The following is a 12,583-nucleotide window of genomic DNA, read 5'->3' as shown; positions in this document are numbered from 1 at the left end:
CAGCCCCAAGCAGACCCCCGATGTTAATAAGACCTCAGATCAGACCCCCAATCAGACGTTAGCTCAGACCCCAATGTAAATGACCCCCTTCAGACCTCAGATAAGAGCCCCATGCTTCTCACCAGCCTCCATGCCTCTCATCAGCCCACATCTAAGCCCCTATGCCTCTCATAACCCCCATTATCAGCCCTTATGTCTCTTATCACCCCCATTGCCTCAGATCAGCCCCTATTGCCTCATGCCAGATAAAATAAATAAACCACTTACCTCTCCTGCTCCGGACGCCGCCGCACCTTACCGCCCACGCTCTGGCTTCATGCTGCCGCCGGCTGTGCTGTGAACCGGTGCGCACAGCGTGAGGTCAGAGCGCCCTGCACATCCAACACCCGAGGACCAGGAAGCGGTAAGTACATAGCCTTCATCGCTTCCCGGTCCTCCGGTACTAATGAGCGCTTCCATCATGGAAGTGCTCATTAGTATTCGCCCCATAAGACGCTGGAGCTTCCCCCCCCCCCCCAAAAAAGTGTCTTATGGGGCAAAAAATACGGTATAACCAGTGGCAGGGGCGTAGCTATAGGAGGTGCAGAGGTAGCAGTCACTACCGGGACCAGGAGCCTGAGAGGCCCAAAGACCCTTGTGACACATAAGAAGACACCAGTATTATAGAAAGTGCATGCTGATCTAGTTACACCTCTGGCTGGAGGGAAGAGGTTGGGTCAAGAATTTGGCACTGGGGGGGGAGGGGTGCAGTTTCAATTTTTTCCTCAGGCAGCATGAAGGCTATGTGCTCCCCTGACCCTGGCCACAAAGCACTGAGGGAAGGGGGCCCATGAGCCTTTAGCCACGCCTCTGACCAGATTTAAATCAAATCCACCCTGCTCATGCTGGCTGCTTTGGAGTGAACCAGGAAGTGTTGATCTAACATGGTGGAAGGATTGTGCTGTGAGGGACTGAATCCGATTCCATCCTGGCTTGCGGATGTCCGGCAGTGAATGGACACTCAAAGGAAGGAGAGTATCTGTTGTCCCCTTTCTGGATCTAGCTCTTTGAAAGGGAGGTTGTCCCAGGAAGACCAGTTCCAGTGTATGGACAGAAAACCTTATCATCAAGCAAGGCCGCATGGTTGCTGAGAGCTTGGTGGCCGTCCCGGGTAAGCGGCATCCTAGGGCCCAGAACGGACGCATGTCAGTACACCTGATTACCAATTGTACTTTACTGTTTAGCGCCTAAAGTAACAGAGACTAGCCTAGGCATTGTATTAGCTAGTTAGATAGGGTTATAGCTTTGTTAGGCCTTACTGTACTGTACTGCAGCGCAGTAATTGACTTGCAGGCTCTGCTGCGTCTGCCACCGGTTAGGTGTGTCCTCTATAGCGGCACAGTACGACTTGTAGGCTCTGCTGTGTGCGCCAACGGGCTATGCCTGTCCCTCGGACAGGGATGGTGACTGTGGGCCTGGGGTATTACTTATACTGTTTGTACTTGTGTTAATACTGTTTCCAAAGTAAAGTTTCTATTCTTGCATATAAAGCTGGTGTCAGTGTCGCTTTCCTTGTCTGTGACTTCGCTGTATCCTGGGGAGCCCACCCCGGTACATGGCTTACAAGTTGGCGTAGTCGGCAGGATACAGCGACCGTTATGGACGGGAACGCGGCGGGGGATCATCCCCCGGCGCCATTGGTGTCGGATCAGGACCCAGCCCAGGGTGCACAGGCGCAAGTCCAGCTTGCCCCCAACAATATGGCTACCCTAGTGGGATACATCCCTGTAGGGGCACTGCTTCGTCATCTGCCAAAGTATGACGGTAGAAACATGACATTGCAGGACTGTACTGAAAGGGTGCGAAGTGCGGTTAAAATGTGTAACCTGACCCCCGAACTGCGGGCCGAGGTTGCGTTGGGAGCCCTAGAGGGTGACGTCAGGCGGACAGTGATGGTAAGGCCTGACTCAGAGAGAGATACCCTAGAGAAGATATTCTCCCTGCTAGAGAGAGCCCAAGGGGGGCGGGCCAAAGTGGTACAGTTACGGAGTCACTTCTTTAACCGACCCCAGCGAGAAGGCGAGACCCTGATGCAATATTCCAATGCTCTACAGGAAACGCTGAATGAGATACAACAACGAGACCCTGAGGCCATGGGCACCTTCCGGGAGGTGGACCGGCTTCTACGAGATTAGTTCATAGTGGGGCTCTCCAATAAATTCTTACAAGATAAATTACAAGAGATGACCCGAACAATGGCCGATATAACATTCTATAGTGTCTACTTAGCCGCCGTAGAGAGAGAGGAAGAGCCCATACCTGTGGCAGCAAGAGTGGTGAATAGCACGCATGTTACAAGGGATCGGCCGGGATCTGAAGAATCTGAGTCCTTAAAGGATGTGGTCCAGGCCCTGCCGGCGGAATTGAAAGAGCTTCGGCTGGAAGTGTCCCAGATGAAGGCAGAACCGTCCCGGCCTTCGGAAACGGTCCCCGCACCTCATGCCACTCCACCCAGAACAACCCTGGTGAGGGGGCAAGTCAGAAGAGGGCCCCTCTGTTGGGCTTGCCGAAAGTACGGCCATATGGCCAGAGAGTGCCCAGAACAGATAGTGTCTGAGCCAACGTTAAACTTCCGACCGCTGCAGTAGCTGGGCGTCCTGCGGCGGTGCACCAGAAGTTAAGCCCTCTGCGTGAAGAACGTGATCTGTATGCCAGCAGCCCCGTATTAGAAGCCGAGTTGGAAGGCCAAAAGGTTTGCTGCCTAGTTGATACAGGGTCAGAATGCACCCTAATGCCTCTGGAGTTCTTAGAGAGGCACTTCGGGCATATGATGGAGCCCGAAGACGGGAGCGTCATTAGGCTGCCGGCTGCCGATAATAGAGAGATGCATGTTCGAGGGATAGCCTGGATGCGGGTCCGACTGTTTGGGCAAGACATCGGCAAGAAAGGGGTCGTGCTGGTGGACCATTCGTCCCGGAAAGGAATGGACGTGACCCTGGGCATGAATATACTGAGAGACCTAGACCATCAACTCTATGCCAAGGAAGGGCCGAAGTACTGGCAACGGGCCACCGCACAACGGCCTACCCAGAAGGTCTTACAAGAAATGGTGAGGAGCTGTAGCCTGCAAAAGAGTAACCTGTCCGGACGGGCCATTGGAGACGTGAGGGTGCTACGGAGGACTCCGTTGAAGATCCCACCTTGACAGGAGTGAATATTGATGCTGCCAGTGGGGGCTGGACGACGACTGAATGGACTGGAGGTTCGCCCACTGGTTGCCCGGGCCCTCGCCGTTGTGAAAGACGGATGTGTGCCTATACGCTGCTGTAATGTTGAGGACTGCGAATTAACCGTCCCCGCAAACACCCTTCTGGCCAAAGTTTATGTGTCTGAAGGGGGTATCGCTTGACGAAGGAGCTTCACGCTGCAGCCAAATAGGAGATCAGCCTGGACCTATGCTGTGAAGATCCATTCAAGGGAAACCCTGACAGCGGAGTGGAACGGTCGAGTGATCATGGCCCGTATGGGGGTGGACTGCAGAACCCTGACCCCGGGGGAACAAAAGCTGCTGGAAGACACCCATTGGGAATTTCAGATGGCCTTCTCAAGACATGATGAGGACTTTGGGTGTGCTACTGCCTTCGAACATGAAATCCCAACTGGCGATGCCGCGCCGATCAGGGAACGTTACCGGCAGATCCCACCTAAGATGTATCAGGAGGTGAAAGATATGGTGGCCAGCATGTTGGAGAACCGGGTGATCCAGGAGAGTCAATGTCCGTGGGCTGCTCCGGTAGTCTTGGTGCGGAAGAAAGACGGGAGTCTCCGGTTCTGCGTGGATTATCGGAAGCTGAATGCTCAGACCGTCCGGGATACCTTCCCCCTTCCACGGATTGAGGAGTCATTATCAGCCCTAAGCCAAGCAAAGTTCTTCTCAACTCTTGACCTGGCTAATGGGTACTGGCAGGTGCCGGTGGCCAAGAAGGACAAAGCCAAGACGGCCTTCATTCTACCTATGCGACTCTACGAGTTCAACCGGATGCCCTTCGGCCTCTTCAATGCTCCGGGGACATTCCAGCGATTGATGGAACTCTGTCTGGGGGACCTCAACTTCGAATCAGTATTGATATACCTGGATGACATAGTAGTGTTCGGGGCTTCCTTTGAAGATCACCTCCAGAAGCTTCAACAAGTCTTGGGACGGCTACGAGACCATGGGCTCAAGATCAAGCCAAAAAAATGCCAGCTGTTCCGACAGCAGATAGAGTACTTAGGACATGTGGTCACCCAGGAGGGGGTAAAACCGGCCCCCAGCAAGGTGGAGGCCATTCAGAAGTGGCCCCGGCCAAGTACGCTACGGGAGGTACGTGCATTCGTGGGACTGGCTGGCTACTACAGGAGGTTTATACCCAAATTCGCTCATCTGGTGGGCACGTTCAACGAGTTGCTAAGAGGCACGGCTGGGGGCCCCGGCAACAAGAGGCCTTTGAAGCGGTGAAAGAGGTACTGACCAATACCCCAATCCTGGCTTACGCGCGGTTTGATACCCCATTCCTGCTGTATACTGATGGAAGCCTACATGGTCTGGGGGCCGTATTGTCCCAAGTCCAGGATGGACAGGAGAGAGTCATCGCCTATGGGAGCTGGTCCCTAAGAGAGTCAGAATGCAACCCTGATAACTATAGCTCCTTTAAACTGGAACTACTGTCACAGGTGTGGGCCATGACCGAAAGGTTTGCAGAATACCTAACTGGTGCATAAGTGACCGTGATGACGGAATACAACCCGTTGGCACACCTGGAGAATGCCAAGCTCGGTGCACTCGAGCAAAGATGGTTGGCCCGCCTTTCTAAGTACCAATACCGCATCAAGTTCCGGTCGGTAGGGAGAATGGCAACGCCGATGCACTCTCTCTCGTTCCAGTAGGACAGTCGACTCAGAGAGCCGATGAGGAGTTAGAGGATACTGAAACTCCTGACCTTGGTCGCTTACCTCTGTTCCCGGATGTGGCACATTCAAGTTGGGTGGCGTCTGGAATGACGCTGGTGCTGGGGAAAACATTGACTGATTGGGAGAGAGTCCAGGATAGCTGCCGGGATTTGTGGAAAGTGAAAGAATGGGTTCAGAGCAAGATCTGGCCTCGGCCAGAAGAACGAGCCCTCCTGACCCCAGAGGGTTAGAAGTTGTTAAGGCAGTGGGACAAGCTGACAATTACTCAGGGCCTCCTGTGCCGGATCATATACTTCCAGTCAGAGCTGCAGTACCGGCAACAGATTGTCATTCCCATGTCATTGGGACCGGAGGCCGACAGGGAAGCTCATGAAAAGGGAGCTCATTTTGGGAGCGACAAAACATTCAAGTGGCTCCAACAGCTGGTATACTGTCCAGATCTGGCCGACATGGTGGCCGCGGCATGTCTTAAGTGTCGATCTTGTGGGTTGAGTAAGAGTACTGAACAGCGGGCTCCTGTGCAGACCATCCGCACCTCAGCGCCCCTAGAACTTCTGATGATCGATTATGTACAGATTGGGTACTCTACCTCGGGACACTCGTACTGTCTAGCTAGTCATGACAGATCACTTTACCAAGTATGCGGTGGCTGTGCCCACCAGAGACCAAACCACAGAGTCGGCCGCTGAAGCTGTCTGTAAACACTTTATACAGGTGTCACGGCCTATGGTGAACGCTGTGACACTCTTGCCACACTTGCGGTTGCCCACGGCAACGTGTTGCTGTTAGACCATGCGGTGGCAGTGTCTCGGCCTTCTGGGTGATTGCCGGGACATGGTTGCCACGCATGCTGTTGCCGGTGGTAACATGTGGATTGGTATGCTTGTGTGTGCACTTCCCCTTTAAGTGGCTTCCTACCCTTGTCTGGTGTTGGAAGGGTTAACTCCCTTCCTAGTGTTTTGTGAACACTGGGTTTATGTGTGTGTGGGTGTGGACACTTGGGCTTCTTATACCTGTGGCTTTAGGTCAGGAGTCAGATCTACTCCAGCCTTGGTGTGTGCTGGAGTTAAGCTCCTTGTCTGGTTATTCCATCTGTCCAGTGAGGGCCACCCTTGTGGTCATAGATGTTCTATGTCATCCCAATGTGTCCTTTCCTTCCTGTCCCTATGTGTATGGAGTGGGTTATGTGCAGGGTGTTTGAATGTCTAGTTTGAATGTCTAGTTTGGTTGTGTTTGGTGTCATGTTTACTAGATATTCCCCTGTCTCTAGTTATTGCAGCTATGGTGTCCTGGGTTCCTGTGTGGTTCCTGGTGTGTGCTGTGTCCTTTAATGTTGGTGTGGACACTAGCACATGTGCACGGGTTCCAGTCAGTGTGTCTGTGGCAGGTAAGTGTGTTACTGTCATCTTCTTGCGGCCTCCTATGTGTTTCCCCTCCTTGCAGCCTGGCCTTAGTTAGAGACTCCTGTTCCTCTGTGTTGTGGATGAACAGGTAGTCTCTCCCCTGCTCCTAAATGAGGGATTTCCAGGGCGACTCAGGATATTAGGTATCCAGTGTATGAGCCGTCCCACCATCGGGGTCCGCTCATATGGTGAGGAGTCAGGGAGAGGATGAGGGACGCGGTAGGAGGTGACCTGCTCCCTTATCAATCCTTTTTGGCCTGGCTGATCCCCTTTTCCCTTTGACACCGCATGGTGGGGGGTTTCCCACACTCCCCGCCGTGACAACAGGTGTTTGGGTGTCCACGGAGGATACATTCTGACCAGGGAGCATGTTTTCAGGGTACTCTAATGAATGAACTGTACCAACTGTATGGGATTGAACGCTCCCGCACCACTCCATATCACCCACAAGGAAACGGGGCGTGCGAACGCTTCAATCGCACCTTGCTTCAGATGCTGCGGACTCTGGAAGACAGTCAAATAGCCCAGTGGCCCGCGTACCTACCTGAGTTGATGTGGGCCTATAACAACAGAGTACACATCACCACCGGATACTCTCCATATATGCTCATGTTTGGACGAGCCGGACGGGAGATTGAAGATCTCCACATGCCCAACCCGATGGAGCCCCCACCGAGAAGTACCACAGCATGGGTGCAGGAGCACTGCCGCCAGCTGAGAGCGGTCCACAAGGTTGTGGGGGAGCGCCTGGGACAGGTGGTACACCCTAACCCAAGACCAGTGCAGAAAGATGGGTATGTCCCGGGTGATCGGGTGATGGTCAAAGCCAAACGGCCATCTGGGAAGTTGGATGGACGGTGGGAGGCAGTTCCATACACGGTGAAGAGAAGGGTAGACCCCACTATTCCGGTCTATGAGGTAGAGCCAGTAGGGACAGGGGGACCCTCACGGAACTTACACCGTAATATGTTGAGACATTGCAATTTTACTGAGCCGGTGTGCGTGGAGAGGGTGCCTCCTCACGCTCCGAGTATGGAGGAAAGTCCCTCAGATGAAGAAGAGGAGGAATGGTGGGTTGTCCCTGCCCAGGTGTCCACAGAGGTTCCGGTTGTGACAGGTTTGCCACACAGGTGCAATGCTGAACAGTCAACAGCTCCTCTCTCGTCAGATATGCCTGATGTCCCCAGTATTTCTGAGACCCTCAATCTGAGAAGGTCCTATTCTTGCATATAAAGCTGGTGTCAGTGTCGCTTTCCTTGTCTGTGACTTCGCTGTATCCTGGGGAGCCCTCCCCGATACACGGCTTACACCTACTCCTTCTGTCAGGAGAGCCGTCACTTTTATGGCTGATCTGTCTGACCTGTGATAAAGTACAGGGAAGATCTACTACATTGGACTGGACTTTATCACTTGCCAATAATTGCCTGCCGTTATTAAGACAAGTAATGGATCCCTTGCATAAATACCCACCTCTTAGGGCACGTTCACACCATCGCTATTTAGCTATGTTGTTCCGCTTCGTTAGATAAGCAGAACAATGAAAATAACGAAAGTGCTGGATCGGACACATAACTGAGATGAACAGAGCTGAACAGACTCCATTGACTATAATGGAGTCCGTTCAGTTTCTGTTTAGGATCCTGTCTTTTTAGCTAACAAAAAAGTCCTGCATGTAAGGCGTTTTTGTCCAGTCATTTTGACAGAATCAAATCTATTACAGCAACTTTCATACTCCTCCTCGGCTAAAAATACTCCTCAAAAATGGTAAGAGGAATATTTTTACAGTTCCTGAAAAAATGTAGTGCGACCTCTGACTGTGACTTCACTGGATGCATTATTTATGTACTCTGACATCACTGTGAGCATTATCCCATTTTTGTGACATCACTGCTCATTATTTCACTATTTGAAGCATTATTGTGAGCATTAATCCCCTACTGTGACACTACTGTGTGCATTAACCCTGTATTTTGACATTCCTGTGAGCATTATCCCACTATAGTAACATCACTGTGCACATCCAGATCCCGATATAGTCAGTGGGGTCCAGTGGTAAACAGCAGTATCCGGTCCGGCCGGGTCCAGTGAACTCCAGCAGGTATTTCCTCTGCCAGAACAGCCTGCCGGATCCGATAAATACAAGTGTGAACCTACTCTAACTGTGACCATCACGGTGTGCATTAAGGAGACCAAAATAATCATTAAACTTTCCATATTCTGAACTTGCTGCTAAAGGGGGCCAGGGGCCCCATTTCAAGTTTTGATATGGGGCCACACGGTTACTTGTTATGCCCTTGATGACAGGTCCACTGTTTAGAGCTGATGGATGTCTGTGGATGAGAAGTTTTAACAGTGCATCCACTTCTTCTTCTTCTTCTTAGATTTTCCCACATGCAATTCTGGTGCAGAAAATCCATAGCATTTACACCATGTGTGGCCATACCTGAACACTTCCAGCCAGAGCGTCCCCATAACAATGTCAGGCAATATGTTATATAAAAATGTAAAAAATAAACTGTGCTCGCCATGGCCAGAAGTCCATCAGACCACGCATACTGTGAATTTATGGTCAGGGGCTGACCGCTCCAGATTCCCAGCTGGATAGCCTGTCCTTCTAGTATTTGAGGCTTCTCGTTTTTTGGGGGGTGATGGGTTGGCAACTATCCCACTGAGATTGTCACCTAGCTTTCCCATAACCAGCCTGGCTATGCCCTTATACACGCCGTGCCATTATATATCTGTATCTCTGGGTCACGTATCTTTCAGGTCTCTTAGAAAACTGGGTGACAGCTACTGTGGATGGTGTCCACAGTATATATATAGTAAATATATGGTGACCATATATTTATTGTGTATGGTCCTGGGCAGGGGCGTACATAGAAATCACTGGGCCCCATAGCAAGAATCTAAATTGGGCCCCCATTCCCCTTTTATAGCACCTCCCACTACCCATTCCAGGCCTCTCCCTTTGTTCCATGAACTATTCTTGCTGCTGCGTTTTATAATTTATGCCATCAGGGCCGGATTGGCATTACAAAACAGCCCTGGCACACAAAAGAGGTATAATAGATGCAGTGTGTACAGATGTGTAGTGTATTGTTATGTGAGGTACGAGGTATAATACATGCAGTGTGTACAGGTATATAGTATATTCCGTAGTGTACCGATATGTGAGGTACAGGGTATAATATATGCAGTGTGTACAGGTATATAGTATATACAGCAGAGTACTGATATGTGAGGTACAAGGTATAATGGATGCAGTTTGTACAGATATATTGTATATACAGCAGTGTACTGTTATGTGAGGTACGAGGTATAATAGATGCAGTGTGTACAGGTATATAGTATATACAGCAGTGTACTGTTATGTGGGGTACAAGGTATAATAGATGCAGTGTGTATAGATTTATAGTATATACAGCAGAGTACTAATATGTGAGGTACGAGGTATAATATATGCAGTGTGTACGGGTGTATAGTATATGCCGTAGTGTACTGATATGTGAGGTACAGAGTATAATATATTCAGTGTGTACAGGTATATAGTATATACAGTAGTGTAATATGTGAGGTACGAGGTATAATAGATGCAGTGTGTACAGGTATATAGTAAATACAGCAGTGTACTGATATGTGAGGTATGAGGTATAAATTACAGCTCGTACCTCACATATCAGTACACTGCAATATATACTATATATATTGCATCTATAATACTGTGTAATATATGCAGAGTGTGTATATATATATATATATATATATATATATACAGAGCAGTGTATTAATGTGAGACATACAAGGTATAATACTGTAGATGCAGTGTTTACAGAAATATGTGGTCAGTTATATATTATGGTCACTGTGGTGTGAGGTACATGAGGTAGTGGTCACTAACTGTCTGAAGTATTATACATGAGTGATCAATGAGTAAAAACAGGGCATGGGGGGGGGTGTGTAAATGACGAGAAGTGGAGGACCTCCTCTTACCACTCCATTCCAGTCTGTATAGATCAATGCAGAGCTGATTGTGAACTTCTAATATTTGCTGTTAGGGGTTGAAGGACCTGTGATGATGTCATCACAGGTCCTGGCAGATTTACCTTTCAAACCTTGGGAACTACACCATTTTTGGTGCAGTTCCTTTGATAGATCTTGCAGTACCTGTGATGTGCAGCCGGCCTCCATTTATTTCTATGGGGCCACTGAAAATAGCCGAGCACTAGCTCCGATATTTCCATAGAAGTGAATGGGGGCGGTGGCTGGTCATGCGCTCCCATTCAGTTCTATGGGGAGAGTGATTCGGGATCACAGTAAGCATGAATAAAACATAACTTTTATTATTAATTTTTAAATAATTAATGATCCACCCATTTAGGACAAACTACGATACGAGCAAACATGTATAAAGAAATATAGGAGAAGGACAGAGTGAGGAAGAGGACAAACGCGAGGGACCCCACTAACTCTATGGGAACCCTCACTATCACCTCAACCCACAGGAACACCCTGATGGCGACGGCCTGTGGTCCCGTACCTGCCCTGACTCTCCCTAGAAAGACCCTAAGACCTACCAACGCGTTTCCCCTAGAAATGGTTCATCAGGGGAGAGATAATGGGTGAAGAAACATATAAACACACAGAATAAACATATAAGTCATAGATAAAACTACGATGAATCACCCAATGCCGGGTACACAAATCATTCTTGATCAGAGGCTTCTAAATTAGATAATTGATCACCTATGGCACCAGCCTATATAGTTATAGCAGATATACAATGATACGATAAATCCAGGGGTCCCCCCTACCTGAAGGGACTAAATATACAGATGTCACAATTGATAAATCGCTCAGATACTAGTTCCCCAAAGTCACATGTATAAGAATAACGATGTCATATACTGTGAGCCTTACTTTAAATGCAAATACCTCCAATCACCATACATAGGACTAAAACTGCAGATCTCATTATCACCATTAATTATGCCACAGATTGTGCCTCAGATATATGCTACTCCTAATCACAACCCAAGGAGTACATATTTTAAGCAGAGGTAACAAACACGGTCCAAAGGACCTCTTACTTATCCTTGGGTGAGGAAGGTGACAGATCGCTTGTATGGCCGCCGCTGGTGAGGGGAACCTGGTGCAGAGCCTGACCTCCTGGCAGGGGAGTAACTAGAAGTGACTAGGCCCCACAGCAAATATTTGTAAGGGCCCCCCAGCGCGCTTCGCACCTCCCTCCTCCTGTGTACACCCCACTCCTTTGGCACAGTGTAGCGGTATACTGTATATTGTGGGGCACAGTGTAGGCTATGTGTGTATAACATAAACATATTTCATATGAAAACTTACAGTTACTTGGCTTGGCCCTTGGGGATCTCGGACGCCACTTCAACACTTTGGCCGGGGGCTCGGCGGAGCTGATGTTGTGTTTTATCCAAATGAGAAAGATTTCATAATAAGGATTTGGAGAAGGGGCAGAGGGATAGCATAGCAGGGAGAGGATGGTGCTGCTACTAGGGGGTCATACCATGGGGAGTAATAAAGCCCACCATAATGCCCCCCTCCCAGTAAAAATACCCCCTTGTAATGCCCCCACTTGAGCTAATGTCCCCATAGTGCCCCCATAATGTGCCAGTATAAAATACCCCATATAGTGCCCCCAGTAAATTCCCCCATAGTGATCCTCTCCCCCCTTCCTGCTAGTGCCCCCCATAATGTACCAGTATAAAATGCCCCCTATATAGTGCCCCAGTAGATGCCCCTCAGTGTCCGGCCTCTGATAGGCTGCCGGCCTAGTGTCCCCCATAATGCCCCCCAATAATGTGCCAGTAAGTGTCCCCATAGATGCCCCCCATCATGTGCCAGTTTCAAGTGCCTCTCTCCTCTCCCCCACATGTCCCAGTATCATAGTGCCATCTCCCCCCCCCAATGTGCCAGTATCAAGTGCCTCTCTCCTTCCCACCCCCCATGTGCCAGTATCATAGTGCCAACCCCCCCATGTGTCAGTATCAAGTGCCTCTCTCTTCCCCCCATGTCCCAGTATCATAGTGCCATCTCCCCCCCAAAAAAGTGGCAGTATCAAGTGCCACTCCCCCCATGTGCCAGTATCATAGTGCCAAACCCACCCATGTGCCAGTATCAAGTGCCAACCCCCTCCCCACGTGCCAGTATCAAGTGCCTCTCTCCTCCCCCCATGTGCCAGTATCATAGTGCCACACCCCCCCCAAAAAAGTCCCAGTATC

Source organism: Bufo bufo, chromosome 6, assembly GCF_905171765.1.
Source record: "Bufo bufo chromosome 6, aBufBuf1.1, whole genome shotgun sequence".
NCBI classification, from domain to species: domain Eukaryota; kingdom Metazoa; phylum Chordata; class Amphibia; order Anura; family Bufonidae; genus Bufo; species Bufo bufo.
Note: the sequence above shows the minus strand (reverse complement) of the source record.